Here is a 16,380-nt window from a genome sequence, read left to right as displayed (position 1 = left end):
GATCTAGTAAGCGGCTACACATTGTATCTACAAGTGTTTATCGATATCTCCCCGGAGTAAGCTATATACGATAAAATCACATATTCGAAGGCGAACGCGTATGAAACATTCATATATTCAAACAAACTCCTTCAGTCGCGATCTTATTTTTGCCAAAGACAATCCCGGACGCGGCTCTCTCATTATCTTCAATGTGCAACGAGGCGGAATCAGCGTCGGGGCGTATTATATCGAGCCGTGGACGATAAAATCCCACGCGGAGACGAATTTAATATCACATCATCTACATTTAATCTTGCCCGAGACTGACGATAAATTCGAATGAAATACCGATCAGAATTTCACGACGCCGGGAGAAAACAGCGAGGAGAAATGTTTTTTTAATAACGCCGCGCACCGCGCGGTTTGTGTTGCGCGATCACGAAAAATCTTTAATATAAAAATGCGGGACGCGACAAAACACGCGTTTAATACGGCCTTGTTGAAATCTCAAAAATACACAATCGGATTTCGGATTTGCCGCGCGCGCGTGTGTGTGTGTGTGCGACCGGCGTCCGCGTCCATTCGCGCGGGCCACATTGATTTTCAACGAGCACGCACAGACACCAGACTCTCTCCACCCGAAAGCCTCTCTGAAAATACTACACGTACATACTTACGTACACATTACGGATGCAGCCGGGTTGCGCACGTGCGGGCGAGAGGACAGTTTGAGTAGGCAGCTGCATTTGCGGACGAGGTGGTGGAGCGTATTCCTATCGAGTGCTCATCGTCAATTGGTTTCGCAGCATACGAGATAGCCAAGTTTTATCCGCGGAAGAGTGTTTCACCATTAAAAAGTTGTCGAGGACGATAGAGTTGTACCTCTGAAACGTGAAAAAAAATTCATCGACTGATTTCTCGTAAACAGCACGGATAAATGTCGCGATTAAATATTAATTATATTCGATGTAATTATAATAAGTCGTGTATTTTTTTGATTTCATAAAAAAATCTTTTAATAAAAAAAAAAAAGATAAAGTACTGTAATAAATTTTCTGAAATTAATGACGAACACACGACAAGTGGATTATTGAACAGTTGCAATTCCACACTTGTCAACAAAGGATACGCATGTCGTCGTCACACATGTATGTTTGCGTGTTGACAAATCGTGAGCGAACTGAATGATTGTTTAGATCGCGGGCAGTAACGATCCCTCGTCAAGGAAGAAGGAATCAAACGGAAGCTAATCAAACCAGCACGCACCGTGATTTAACGCGATTATCGTTATCCTCGGTAATTGCTCGCTCCGTGATTAGCGTGATGGTCAGGGAGATTCGTTTCTCGTGCGATCGATAGCAGTGCAGATCTGACGTATTCCAATCGCCTTATTATCTCAACAGGAAATTTGCGAGATTCCGATTTTATTGAACTTCAGATAAAAAAGTATGTACGCATGCATACTTATATATATTTGATGTTATCAAATATTTATATATGTTTGATGTTATCAAATATTTTTGAATTTAATAAAATAATTTTCTAAAAAAGAAAATGTAATTATTTTCCTAATTTATTCGCGAAAAAGTTGTCTTTTACATCCCTCCTGATTCAATTATCGCAAGCCCAAATTAATTCCTGTGTCATTGCAATGGAGTTATCACTACAATTATCTCCGTTACAAGAGGAGGACGATTAGGGAATTTCCGAATTAGCGCGCTAATTCCCCAATATTTTTCAGCACTACCAGGCGTAGCATTCGCGCGCACAAGTGCTGCGAAGAATTCGTAGGGCGCTCTCCACGTCCTAGAGTCCGCCGCCCCGGAACGGAGGATTTATGACCCCACCCGATAATCCTTCGTTGCTCCTTTTTGGAAATAAACGTCTCCTTCTCTTTCGCGCCGGCCACACTCGACGTCGTCGGCGGCGGCGGCGAATCGAGAAACAGGATGGACGTCGTCGGCGGCAGCCTCGTATTAATCACTCCGCTGCAGACAGAGCGCGTTACATGGCTAGCAGATAACGTTATCGCGTCGGTTTCTATTACGCCATAACACTTTCCGAAGCGAAAGGGTCGGCCGGCCGATAATGGTCGGCATAGTGTACGTTCTCGTTCGCGTAGGCTGCAATTTATAAACGCGGTCGCTTACATATTCCGCGAGCTTGTCTTTTCCCGGCTTTACTTCCTTCGAACGATGACGCGGCCATTTTCGCGACAATCTGTATACATGTATACAATATAAGGATCGCATTATAATTATTCTGTGATATCCTTCGAATTTTTCATTGTGTAACAATTGTGTATGGATGTGGAGAAGCTTGTATAACTTTTCTCAAAAAAAATTTTATTTTTTTTTTTTTTATATCAATTGATTTGTTATTATTCTCTATATAAAAATATTACGATAAGATTATCAAAAAATAAATATTTTACGAGATATTTTATATTTTATATCAAAATATGTCAGATTTAGATAAAATAATTCGAAAAATACTTTATGATAATATTTTGAAACTTCTTCTCATTCGAAGAATATTATTTGATTTTTTATTAATAAGAATGTGCGATAAAAAAATAAGGGTTTCCATTTAAAAAAAAATAAAGTTTGTAACAACTTTAAAAACCGTCATCTACAAACATTCCTATAACATTCAACTTGTCCCCCTTGAAGTACTACAACTTTTATTTGAAACATTTCTTAAGATAACGCAAAGTTTCTGAGATATAGTGAATTGATTAAAATAGCCTACCCTGTATAAACTTTCACAATCAGTTCGTACAAGTTATACGAATTATTATACGAGTATTTCTTGTATCTTGATATTTCTCGATGGGCCCGGCGATAAGAGGTGACTTCGGTAATGTCGGTTGCTTATTTTTCTGCTCTTAAAGCAGCGCGACTGATCACACTCCGCGATACGGTAAAAACGTGCTCGCGTCGTAACGCACCATTACCGCGCGTCGCAACGACGACGACGGCGACGGCGACGAGGAGGAGTCCGTCGCTCGTGCCGGCGGGCAAGCAGGCAGCGTAGAATTTACGCCGCCGAAGATATTCATGGCTCGTTGGCGAGTTTATTTTACTCATAAATTATGCCAAAGTATTCCACCAGTCGTTCGTTCGTTCGTGCGGTGCGCGGAAGGCTCTTCGCCGTATAAAAGAGAGACGCCGACGCGATGCGGTTCAACAAATACTTCAAGCTCGCGCCCGTCAGACGAGTTCGTAATTTACGCCTTACACCGGTACTCCCTCCCAAGAGAATGAGAGCGCATGGGATGGGTGTTATGGCCGGCCGATCGCGAGTTTGTATCTCTCTTCCCCCCCCTCACCCCTCTCCCCCCCACCTTCCTCACCCTTTCCACTCGCCAACTTTATCTTCCCCACGGCGCGATAAAAGCCTCTTTTCTAAATAATCCAACGTTTTCTCATGTCAAATGAGACCCTCCCTCACTGCAGAGCAAAGGCAACAACTCTTGAGAAAGTCGTCCTCGTCTGCCGTTGTATCGATAATTGAAAAGTTCGACGATCGAGACGATCCCCTGAAACTTTCGCGATAGACTAATGTTGCTCGCGGGAGAATTTTACAATCGCAATAATTCGAGCTATAAGTTTCTATTCAACATCTATTTAATGTGAGCGACATTATATAAAATTTAACACACGAGTTTTTTTAGTTTTATTCTCAGTGTACGTATCCCTTCATTCTACATTCTCTTTTATTCCGCATCACGATTATACATATCTTTTATCCAATTAGTTTTGCGTTATGCATTTATATATTATATAATTTCTTGTATTTTATTTCAACGGAAATCGAATTATCCACGGCATGAACGCTCAGAGTGCTCTCCATACAAATGTTAATCTCGCGTATTAAATGATTTATTAATAGAATTATGCGGACTCCGAATGGTAAAAGGGACGCTACTTATCAAATCAAGTGAGAGAACAGAGTTTTTTTCTCCAGTTTCGCTTTCACATTCCGTGAGTGATATCATTTATGAATAATCAAATACGAAGCGGTTTTGCGTTAACTAAGAAGACCGGGACATCAGACAGACACCGGCAAATCAGAAAGGAAGAGGGAGAGAAGAGGGGCCACCTCGGCAATAAATCGGCGGTTTTCGAGTGCCTCGCGGGAACGAACTGACGAAAATATAGCGGCGGGCCGCAAACTACGAATTGTTAGTTACTGCGCGCCGCCGTAAAATATATGAGCCGACGGCCGTTCACGAAGTGGGATATACCTGGCGAAACCCCGGAGGGCCGCGCGTAACGGAAGCCTACCTCGAAAATTCGACACCTCGAATCTCGAAGTCTCGAGTATAAGCGTTCCCCAGTTGCCGACCGCCAGGCGTTTCTAAATTGCCAGCCGCCCGAAAGAGAATTGTACATGAAAACCGTATGTATGTCACTTATATTATACGACACTTAAAAAAATCCGATTTAATACCTTGAATCTTATGTTCAAAAATAAATTCGCGATAGATCGTTTCTTTTTACTAAAAAAATAATTTACGTGATGTTATGTATCATGATATTAAATATTTGTTCAATAAAATATGTTAATAAAAATCGAGCGAAGAAACTAATAATAAATAAATCAATTCCTTGATAAATTTATATCATTTATGAATGACAGATTGACAAGATCTGCTTATATCACGTTGATCCTCATATGATTCGAGCGTTTGTGCAAGTAAAAAAATCCAATTCTTTTGAGAATATTCCGAACAGCCTCATTTAATACCATTCATAATCGATCTTGTTTTTGCAAAGAAAAAAATTTTTTAAACGAGTTAAATTCGTTTTGAATGCGTATCAGTAGTAGCTCGTGAATAATTTATCGGCAACGAGATTTCATACATAAAATTTGATATATGCAATATTCGTTTAATCAGAAACGATAATAATGAATTATTATTTTCGATCTCTATTAGACACATAAGCGAAAAAATCGTTCCTGTTTAAAAATTTACACGAGATATCGGAATGTACGTATAATAGGGGATGTAGATAACAATAGATAATCTCGATACAAGAGAATATAATTATAAAAATAATATAAAAAAATTCCGTTATACATCCCTTGCAATATTTAACAAATTCATATTTAAATTTGAAATAAATTCTACGTTCAATTATCACGCGCATGACGTATTGTATATGACACAAAATCTTCATACATGGAAGATTTATTATTCATATTGTGTAAAAATATGTATATCCATTGTAATTTTATAGCTCAAAAAGCAGGTCACCGAATGAATGGATCACATGTTGAAGTATCGCTTTTTTTTTTTTTTAATCAAAACCGATTTTAATTCTTCGTAATGCTACACGATCGTAAAAATACTGTAGAAAGGTATTCAGTGTTTATTAATTTCATTATTTTGATCTCGCGAAATAAAGTCGGATCAACATTCTTCTATAGCGGAAGAAAAAAAGTTTCGTCCAAACAAAAGTTAATAAGGCTCCGACTTTTTCGCTCAAGCGGCCTACAGTTTAATCCATAGATTATTAATTTGCTCGAACTTTTCGCGCCGCTTGTTCATTCGCACTTTGTTTACTCCCCGATATTCTGCAGCGCATTAAACGTAGTTACTGATTATGACGCGGGTTAGATCGAACGAGGCTTTCGCTCGCACGGGGCGGAATAGCAAGAGCGCCTCACGAGGATGATAATGGCCATCAGAATTCTAGCGACGTGCCATTAGGTAAATTGTGAGAAATGCCATGGATCCGCGCGTCTGATTCGCACAGTCGGGCCACGTTCGAATTCTCACGAGCGCAACCGAGACAGTGAGATTTGCGCCGGTCGATACGATTAAATCGCGGATACTTAATCAAAATGGATGTTAATATCGCATTAATAACGCGTCAGTGCTCGCGTTTCGGTCAAGACATATTCCGTAAATAAGTTTTGTCATTCCTTAAACGTTCTTGCGCGCAGTCATTGCTTACGTCATTATTAGTGAGCGATGACGGATGATGATGTGTTTTTTATCGATCTCTTATGGAAATAATTATTTCAATAATTATTTCAAAAAAATGATATCTTATCGGCAATAATTTTATTTCAATTTCGTCGTTATTCACTATTGTTAATATTAGTATCCGCGAAACTTTGGTATCGTTGAATGTGCAAGTAATCGTATCGCGACGCGAAACATTGCCTTGGGAAAATTTTTTTTCCGTATCGCGGACGAATCCCTAATATGATTCCCGCGCGAGTTCGTTAATTGCATAGTCCCAATCACGTGCGTTACTCGTGGCCGAATATCTGCGTCGTAATGGAATTCGGCCTTGAAAAAAGGATCGTTAAAACGTTAAATCGCTCGGTCTCTCTACGTTTCGTCAAAAAGAAAAAAAAAAGAAAAAAAGAAAAAAAAAAAAAAGGATATCATGGCAGTGCATCCCGAGAGTTTCACGAGAGAGAGGCGGGGGGGCAAGAGAGGATGAAGGGAGGCAGACAGATGAGCGGACCAGCGTGAGGGATTCGCGTCCCTGTTCGCTCTCGATCGGTCGCGCTTTCTCTGTCCTTTCCATTCCTTCTTTCTCTCTCTCTCTTAACGTTTATATTCCCGGATTGTATTTCTCGATTGTTTCATGCATCACAGCATCGGCCGGCGCGGATTTCGCGGTCCGTCGACACCGACCGATCGCCCACCGTCGCGCTGCCATCCGACGCAAAAAGGGCGGGCAACGTTATATATGTCTATTTATTTGCCGACAAATCCAATGGAACCTCGCTTCGAGAATCACCACTATTTCCGCATCCATATTCTCCCCCTCTCTTTCTCTCTCTCTTTCTCTCTCTTTCTTTTTTCCGAGCATATACTTTCGGATTGACTGGCAACTAACTGTGATAAGTCGCGCTTCTTATATATGTATATGATCTCCTTCCAAGAGAAAAAAAGTGGCATTGATACAGTACATTGGAACCGAACGAGGAATAGCGCAATGAGTTTGCCATGATTTTCCCGAAAAGTTTGGCCAATTTATCGTTACGTCATTCTCGTGTCGCGCGATCTATGACGTCAACAATAATAAAGCGCGAGAGAACGAAAGAAAAAGAACGGGATAAAAAACAATGTGAGAGTGTTTTGGTTTACAACGCGTGTGGTGAACCGGAAGTGCGATGCGGCGTCTTCCAACGTCGGCTTTACGTGGAATAATGCCTTTCGGCGTCATGCGAAAAAGCGAAAACCCAGCCACTTGATTTCGGATCGTGTGAATCCAATCGAACCGGTGAATCGACCCGTTTCGTGTGTGAAATTGCTGTCACGAGAAATTGCACTCGCGCGCTTCGTTTTCGAGTCTCGCGGCGAGTCTTCGATTCGGTGTGCCCGAAACTTCGATGAATTTATCCGGACGTAGAGATGGAATCACGGCGGTAGCTATTACACGATCGAGAAACTTTAAAAATCCGATATCTCAGCATTTATTCCGAAGACTGACAGAAAATGGATATCTTATCGAATTTGATTTGGCTATTAAAATGGCAATGAAGAGGACGGAAAAAGATATGCGCTTAAAGTCTATGTTGCATTAATTAAAGAATTCATGCACGAAGCCTTCTCATTAAAAAAAAAAAATATATTAAATATTTTTTCGAATTAAACGGTAATAACATTTTCAAAAAAGCTTCTTGCGCACTATTTCGTCCGCACGAGCATCTTTTGCGACAAAATAAAAGTCTCGCATCGAAATCGGGTCAGATATAATGGACCACGCGTGTCGGCCATGCTTCCAAAGTAATTGCCTCTGGATCGCGAGCGTCGAAGGAACGTGTCAGCTGCTGAAACCTGAAACTCGTTCATGACGTATATAGGCACCGACACACGTAAAAGGGGTATACAGGTTCGCGTTATACCTATACACACGATTAAACGTTTCACGGTACACACGTATAGAAACTCGGCGCGCACACACGCGCGCACACACACACACACACATGCATAGGTCGGGACGACGAAAGTAGCGATTGCACGCGATACGCGTGCTGAAACGAAATGGCCCCGACGGAAGCGCTATGTATCACCTACCGCCGACCATATCACCGGATCCACGCCGGTCACACAAAATAGAACAAATTTCTCGGAGCGATAGCGCGGCCCCGTGTCCAGAATTGTTCCGCTCTGCTTGCGCGTTACGACGCGCCGTTATTTTATACTTTTGACCGATAAAGCTTAATTCGCGACAAAAGTATTCTCCGCGAAATCGATCGACGCCACCGCGCGATAAACGTTAATAGTCGAGCGATACAACCTGGCTGTGTTATCTCTTAAACGCGAGAAACGCCAAAGCGACGGACGAGATGGTATTTAAAAAAAATGGCGCGATAAATTTTTTTCAGCTTGACGAGAACAGATAGATCGCTTTTGCGTAGACCGCCTCTCTCTTTCCCGATAGCTATTATTCTTATTGCGATTTATCGCAATCCTCCTCCCCCGCCTTTCCACGCTTGATGTAATAAATGGTTGACTCGAAGTTCACCGTTGATGTACTTCGCGTTTCAATGCTACGGTTCATTTGTCACCGACAGGTATTCTCGCCGCCGTTTATGTCTCTAAAATTTTCACAGCTGATTCAAACGTCAAATCCTGCTCGCCTTCGGATCGGATATCATGCATCCGCTAATGATCCATGAGCATCCTGGGAGAAATGTCATCTTTCGTCGTCGATCCGTAACTACATTTTTTTTTATAACAGTCAGATTATTTTAGGGGAGCGAAATGCGAGAAATTTTTCATCCAAAATATAATTTCATTAAATCTTGATTGAGAACGTGAGACACGGAGGTTTACGTCATGTACCGCGTTCCGCTCTGATAGTTTGACATCGGGCCGACATGTTAACTCGACAATGGTCTCCGAACAGATTTTCTCAGCGGCTATTTCGAGCGACAAGATAGACTGCGCGGCATTATGGCCCCTTACACTGAACAGATTATATCTCCTATATGCGGAACCTCTGTTTAATATACTGATTAAACCGCCTATTATACTCCTCGATCGAAGAGGCTGCTACGTATAAACAGAAAATTAGAAAGTTGAAACGTTAAAGACTAATAGAAATTATTGGAGCGTATTTTAAAATATAATTTCAGTTTTTTTTTTTGTTCACAATTTCCTACAGTCACTAAAAGGTGGATTAAAACGTGGCAAATAAATAAAGAAATAAATTAAAAAATGTAGATAAAAGAATACAAAATAAAGAAAAAGAAAGAAATTTTTATGAAAAAAAAAAGATTAAATTTATCTTAGAGCACAGTCACGAATAAATCTTGCATCTTTTTCAAAATCACCTCGTGTCTCGCAAGTGAAAATCATTTTAAGAATCGCACGTATACGCGTTGACGGACGCGTAACTCGAGCTCCGTTTCCGGTATTGTCGGAGGCGTCAGTAGCCTCATTCAGGAACCCTTTGGAGACCTTCGGGCAAAAAGCGTCCGATGCCACAGTAACAACGATAAATCCACTTCGAAGCGAATTCGACGGCGACGCCGCCACGAGAATAGAGAAAGAGAGAGAGAGAGAGAGAGAGAGAGAGAGAGAGAGAAAGAGAAGAAAGCGGGAAACGTAGGTAGAATGACGAGGACGATGGGGGATGCTTCGTGTCGAGGCAGGCGTTAACGGTTCGGTTGTTCGGTCGCGATAAATCAACAACTGTCGGGTTGGGCCCACGGCAAACAGCGCGTCGCAATTTCAGCGGCGATGGATGCCAAAGACGACGACGACGAAATTAAATACGACATTGCATTGTGTACAAAGTCGTTGTGTTGCAAGCGCCGGCACATAGACACATATAATAGTAAGTCGTATTCCCTTCAGAAGCGCGATGCTCCGAGAAGAATGTTTTCTTCCTATAGTACGCTCTCTCGCTCTCTCTCTCTTCCTCCCTCTCTCTTTCTCTCGAGTTCGAACAAAATAAATTGATTCCTCCTATCTACTCTAGCTGTGCTATCCGCTGTATGATTCGCCGTTGGAGATATCATCGATATCAGTAAAGCTTAATATGACACATAATATGACACACTTTAATGGAATTCGTATGTATGATATTGAATTGTCTCATTAATAGCATTATTATTTCGTGCTTCAATTTATTCACGTTTGTCGGGAGTTGTTTATCTTCTGAACTTTATTACTAAAATTAAACGACGGCGTTGGGTGCTTGGTTTTCCCCTTCTCAGTAAACCTTTAGAGACCTTAAGGCCCTTAAGGCACCGTCCAGGTACTAAGTCCCTCCCACCGCGGCAAGGTTACACCCTAGGAGGGTATTATACGTAGATAATTTTGTAATATAATATATATATATATATATATATCATATTATAAAATTATATACGTATAAGGTGAGATTATTATATTTGAGAATAATTATCTATATTGCATCCCTTTTTTCTCTCGATTAAAAGAGATGCGATGTAGATATGTTTTGAAAAAATAATATATGCATTAAATTTACGATAATTTAGATTGGGTTTCATACTCCATTAAAGAAACGAAAAAGAACTGTGTGAAATGTATATATTTTGAAATTAATATTGATAAATAGTAATATTGTAAATAGAAATTATTTATCACACATACCTCTGCTCCATCGTCGGATGCTTATCTACTTTTCTTCTCTTATTGTTTTCTCATGACATTCACATTCACTCGCGAAAACAAAATTAATTGTGATTAATCAAATATATGATACTCGCATACTTTACACCGGCATTTGTGATCGCGGAACAATTGCACAAAACATACGCTTCATTATTTCGTAAAAGAGAAAACGAAGAACAAGATTTTTAATGTTTTTAATACACAATGCCAAAATCATGCGCCACTCGTAAGAGTACGCTATCTCTGTTATTAAATTATTATTTTTAAAAGTTAATTAATCGTTAATTATAATAATTATAGCGATTATATTTTAATATCTATCGCGATGGCGTTTAGAAAAGAAATTTGACGAACCGTCTCGCACCATTACTTTACTGCTCGAGCGTCGCTGTATGAATGATAACAAAGCTGTAACAGTTTGGCAATAGCGCGCTAATGTTTACACCGTCAAGGCCGAACATCATGTTATTGATATTTTGCAACCGAAAATATATACTATGACGTATATATAAGCGGAATAATAAATTATACAAATATTTTAAATTATAGATCAATTATTTAATAAACGATTAATGTATCACGAAGCTTATCGTAATGTTAATTTGACTTTGATCTGCGATCCGATTATTTTATTATGCCTTTTCAATGCAATCCAAATCATATTTAAATCGAAAAGTCAAAAAAGGCCGGACTAAATATAATTAAACTTTAAATATTTTTAAAGAAATAATTATTGCTTATAAAAAAGAAGAAAAATCGCGATAAACCAATTATTTATAATTTTGATTCCTATCACTTCTTGATTATATGTGTTTATATCGCACGAAATACGCGTCTCGAGATTTATCATTACGATATAATGATGTAATATCATGAAAGATACCAAGGCGTACGAATTTAATCTAAATCTCTTTTTCTGCTTTGACTTAAAAAAATTTATCCGTAAAATACAGAATAAAACTGTGAGTGAGTGAGAATAATTTAACGAACAACACAAAACTAATTTTCAATACTGTTTCACAATTAGCGGGCAAAAACAACTCATTACAACTGCTTTGAATATATACACAGGGTGTACAAATCCCTTTTGAGTGCATAAAAGTGCAGTGGCTGATTCTGATAAAAAAAGCATGGAGGCGTAAGTAATAAAAATTTGATCAAACGGAAAATGTTAATCCAAATCAATATAATACTAAATTCCATTTTCAAAATTTTTTAAGGATAATGGAATTGCAATATGTATTACGGTCTCAGTTATAATTTTCAGATCCGATCCATACATTTTAATTCCTTTATCTAAAAAAATCCAATAATAATCTACGCCATTCACCAAGCCGATGAATCTTCTCTCGGATGCTGCAGAACATCAGGCGGGCCGTTATCGTTGTAAATCATCGAATATCACTGCCAACCGCCGTAGAAATGCTTTCTTATTTTCCCGTCACGTTTCGCGTGCATCCCCCTTTCCCGATATATTCAACACTCTTTGTGCGATCACCGCGATCGTTTGCGGACGTCTCTAATTTATCGTCACTCGACAATACGGCGGCAATGAATATCGAAACAATAACGGCGACGACAACGACAACGGTGACGAACTAGTGTGCATGCGTGCGAGAATGGCGGAGTTTCGTTTTTTCGATTGCAATGGATATTCTCTCTCTCTCTCTCTCTCTCTCTCTCTCTCTCTCTCTCTCTCTCTCTCTCTCTCTCTCTCGCCGCGAACGGAACTTCCGGCACGCTCGGCGACTACCCGATATTACTTGGCCAAAGGATAGTCCCGGATTTTGTTCACCTACCCGACCTGAATCGCAATGTATTTCTCTGGAGAGCAGTTTTCAGCGATCCAAGTATAGTCTCAGCATCGCGGTAAAAATCGTATAATGAATTTTCAGGCGGGTACAAAATTATTTGTTCCGAAGAAAATTTTTTTATTCTATGCGCCATGCTCTCGTTTTTTTTTTTTTTTAAATGTGTTTAATATATTTCATGCTTGTTTTATAATATTTAAAGTGTATTGGTGAATTGCTTTTATAAACTTCATCCATGAATTCTGATTATTAAGTCATTATATCTTTAAAATTTTTAATGTCACTTTTTATTATCAAGAGGAAATATAGTTGCAATTTTTTTTTTTTCAGAGTTGTCAAATGACGATGAAAACAATATCGGTGTTTATTGCATTTTTTTTTGTCTCTATATTGACTCTGGACAGCACTGATTTATATTGTTTATATCACGATCATTCGCAGGACAGAAAAATCGAGTCGTGTAAAATAAATTGGTACAATCAAATGCTTTGATATGAAATGTGCTCTGTACGAAAAAGGCAATTTATTTTTTAAAGATTCAATTTTTTATTTACTAAACTTTCCAAAGATATTTTCATACGTCAATAATCCGGTTTATTTCTGAAAATAGAAAATGTGTTTTATATAACCGATTCTATCCAATCCAATCAACTCGACGTTATTAAAATAAGAGCCATGTAACAAGAAGAATTCATCTTTGACAACTGAGTGACTTTTCTATTTCACGCCAACCGAAGATTCTGAATATTCCGCACGAAGTATGTATATATAACATCATCTTCTGGAAATACTTGTTTGCTCTCAACTACTAGCTATTCATCTATCAACTTTATACTAGCCTAACTGATGATTCATCTGATTTTTAAACGGAAAATCTAAGTAACTGGAAAACTCTCATAGAGTTAGTTCCATGTTTTTTTAGTTCCAGTAAAAAAAAAATAAGAAATGTCAAATACTATATCTTTTCAACATTCGTCTTTTCATTATGATGTAATTATGGCGTAGACCTCGTTAAGAAACTCCTGTGTAAATTGGTCGATGCAACGACAGCAACGGTCGTGCCAATATAAGCTAGTGTTCTTCCATGCCGGATAGCACGAATTAACATGCACATTTGCATCCAACCGGTTACGCAGCCTGCAGTAACATAAATGCAGCACGAAACGGCTTCCTCCCTAAATTGCGAATGTACTTTAAACGGGATTTACAAAAACGTTTCTGTTTAGTGAATCCTTCTACGTGCAATATTGCAGAAATAAAGACAATCGTAATCAAACGGTAGACTACAAGTTCATTGAAACAAGATAATCTCTAATAAAGATTTTAGAGAAATTCATATCATGTATTTATTTTTATCGCTATATATATATATGAAAATAATTTCGTTTTTTTTTCCGTCATTATGAATTTTTAACATTTTATTTATGCGAATGTATAAAAGCTACTAATTTATGCGATATTAAAATAATATTTTAATACGAATAATTTAAGGAACTTTTTGGAAATATATCTTTCTCATGATAGATATTTCTTATTTCTTTTTTTTTTCAATTATCGAATAAATTGCGATATTTATATTGAATAAATAATTTATATTTACGAAAAAATAAGTTTACATACTTGGCCTGTTATAATTTATCACTTAGAAATACATGTATATATATATATAGTTACGTTACAGTGTAATGTGTACTGTTCACGTTTTAGACAAACCTTGTCGTGTCTAATTTATTGCCTTATTCTACTGCCATATCGTGCTAGTCGCAGTCTGAGGCTGGCTTTGCCATGTAAAACGGTATTAAGGCAATTACCATCCTACAGTGCGTAATCTTTCAGTAAACATAAACCCGGCCCCGAATTGTCAGGAAGTTTCAAAGCGATGTATACTTAGCAGGATTAGTAGAAGATTAATTAATACACTTAAGAAGCTGGTATTCTCGCTATTATATACTTCAACTTATTTGGCCCACACGCACGTTTTTTCTTACGAAACAAAATCTAATAAATGTATTATAACTATGATATTTTTATCTCAAAATCTTATATTCAAATTAATTATTATAGTTTCTATTATTTACTTATGACGTAGTTATGTCAGAATAATATTGAAAAATCAAAATGTAATTTTATAAAAATCACACAATTATGTCTATCAATCAATAACAAATCCACTAAAATTTATCTTCCTGATATGAATAATTTAATCCATCCAATATAATTTTTAGACAAATTAAATTAAATTAAATTAATAATTCAAGCAATTAATTAGCGAGCGATACTTTGTGTAAAATAATACCTTTGCTTTCTAGGAGAATGCAGGCGGAGATGACAAAGAAAGTTAAAGAAAGAAAGAAATATTTTGAAAAGAAAAAAAAGAAAATTATTATACAATACTTTTATTTTTTTTTATAATTATCTCAGATAACAGACGACTGACAATACAGGGTTAACAGATACTGAAGGAGACAAAAATCACACAACAGTACCCATAGACGAAACAAGTAAAATTGAACAGTAAAATATCAACGAAATTCTAATATGACAAATACATTCTTTTTTTCTCTCTTTGTTTACTTTAGCGTTCTCTCTCGCGAACATACTACGCATTGCGTGAATAACAACATTGTTTTGATTTAATCTTTAGTTTTAATATATTAAATCTAAACTAAGCATTTCGAGATCCCGCGCATACCAACATAAAAAAAATTAATATCCCTTTTTACATTTCCTAATATACGTGCATATATATATATATATAAATTTTGAAAAATAAATCTGAATTTTTTCGCAATTATATTAACACCTAAAGATATTTTTCTCGATTTACCGATCGGGATGACACGAATAATTGACAAGTTGATTATATCGTGATAGTTTCGTATATGATTAATCATGATATTGATATTTTTAAAGATGAAAAATTAGATGATGAAAAATTAGATAATTTTTTGTAATAGTAAATGAATTTATGTCGATATCATATTGTAAAATATCTTCATTAAAAGATATTTAATGTTACAAATACTATACTAAATTTTTGTGGCCGCATTCCATTATTTGCATGCGAAATGGCCGAGCCTCTCTCATCGAGAGATAAAATTGAATTGAAAAACTTTGCACGATGTCTATCATTATTTTATTTAATTAGTTCAATTCTTTTTGACTCGCAAATATTATATTATATTTACATTCGTAACACGCGTGCGCGCATTTCCAAAAATATTTATTATAAATTTATATCAATGCGTTACACGTGTGGATATGAATAAAATAATCGTTGCAATGAATATCGCATTTTATGAAAGGGGGGTCGCAAACGCAAACACGATGCTTTGCATTGCAGCGCTTCTAGTTTCAAGTTTCACTCTTGAGTATGAAACTCGCGCACACTCGAGAGCAACTTTTCAAATAATGGCATAGTGAATCTGTACACAGTGGAAAAACTTATTCTTATAGAGTTGATAAAAATTCATTTTTATCGCGAGTGCAATGTTGCCTGTGCATTTTGCCTTTGACAAACGTTTTCGCGCACCACGCTGCTTCTTCGCCATGTGATTGTCCGAGAGCACGAATTTTCAAGTTCAACGAGCACGAGAGCTACACATATGTGTACTCGCATTACTTTCTTTTTTTCCCCGCCGACCACATCGAATCGCCGCGATTTCTCTCGATCGAAATAGAGCGTCGGCTTCTTCCGGTTATTCGCGCAATTATCAGACGCGGCGAGCGAAGGCCGGAAGTGGAAAAAGCCGATACAGTCCCGTGCGTTTTCTGATCCTTTCGCCGTTCTCTCGCCAGCCGCGCTTTACCACCCGTGTGTCCCGTTCTCGTTCCGCTTTCGCGCGCGAGAACACAAAACAGGGTACATGCTCGTAAAATATTATGTAGGATAAGGAGGTCCCTGGCGCGGGGCCACAATCGATGACGATGCCGGGAGTCTGGAAAGTTTATCCGGCCAAAGAGCTT

At 37.9% G+C, this 16,380-nt stretch overlaps 1 long non-coding RNA gene across 1 annotated transcript in view; it reads right to left on the bottom strand.

Moving 5' to 3' along the window:
• Nucleotides 1-666: 666 nt before the first annotated feature.
• LOC126851506 (uncharacterized) overlaps nucleotides 667-16,380 on the bottom strand; it is a 125,349-nt gene continuing 109,635 nt past the window's right edge. Inside the window, exon 3 of the long non-coding RNA XR_007687678.1 lies at nucleotides 667-866. This is a non-coding gene — a long non-coding RNA (uncharacterized LOC126851506). The remainder of the gene's footprint in view (nucleotides 867-16,380) is intronic.

The sequence above is a fragment of the Cataglyphis hispanica genome, chromosome 8 (assembly GCF_021464435.1).
Source record: "Cataglyphis hispanica isolate Lineage 1 chromosome 8, ULB_Chis1_1.0, whole genome shotgun sequence".
NCBI lineage: Eukaryota > Metazoa > Arthropoda > Insecta > Hymenoptera > Formicidae > Cataglyphis > Cataglyphis hispanica.
This window is presented reverse-complemented; position numbering and strand designations above follow the sequence as displayed.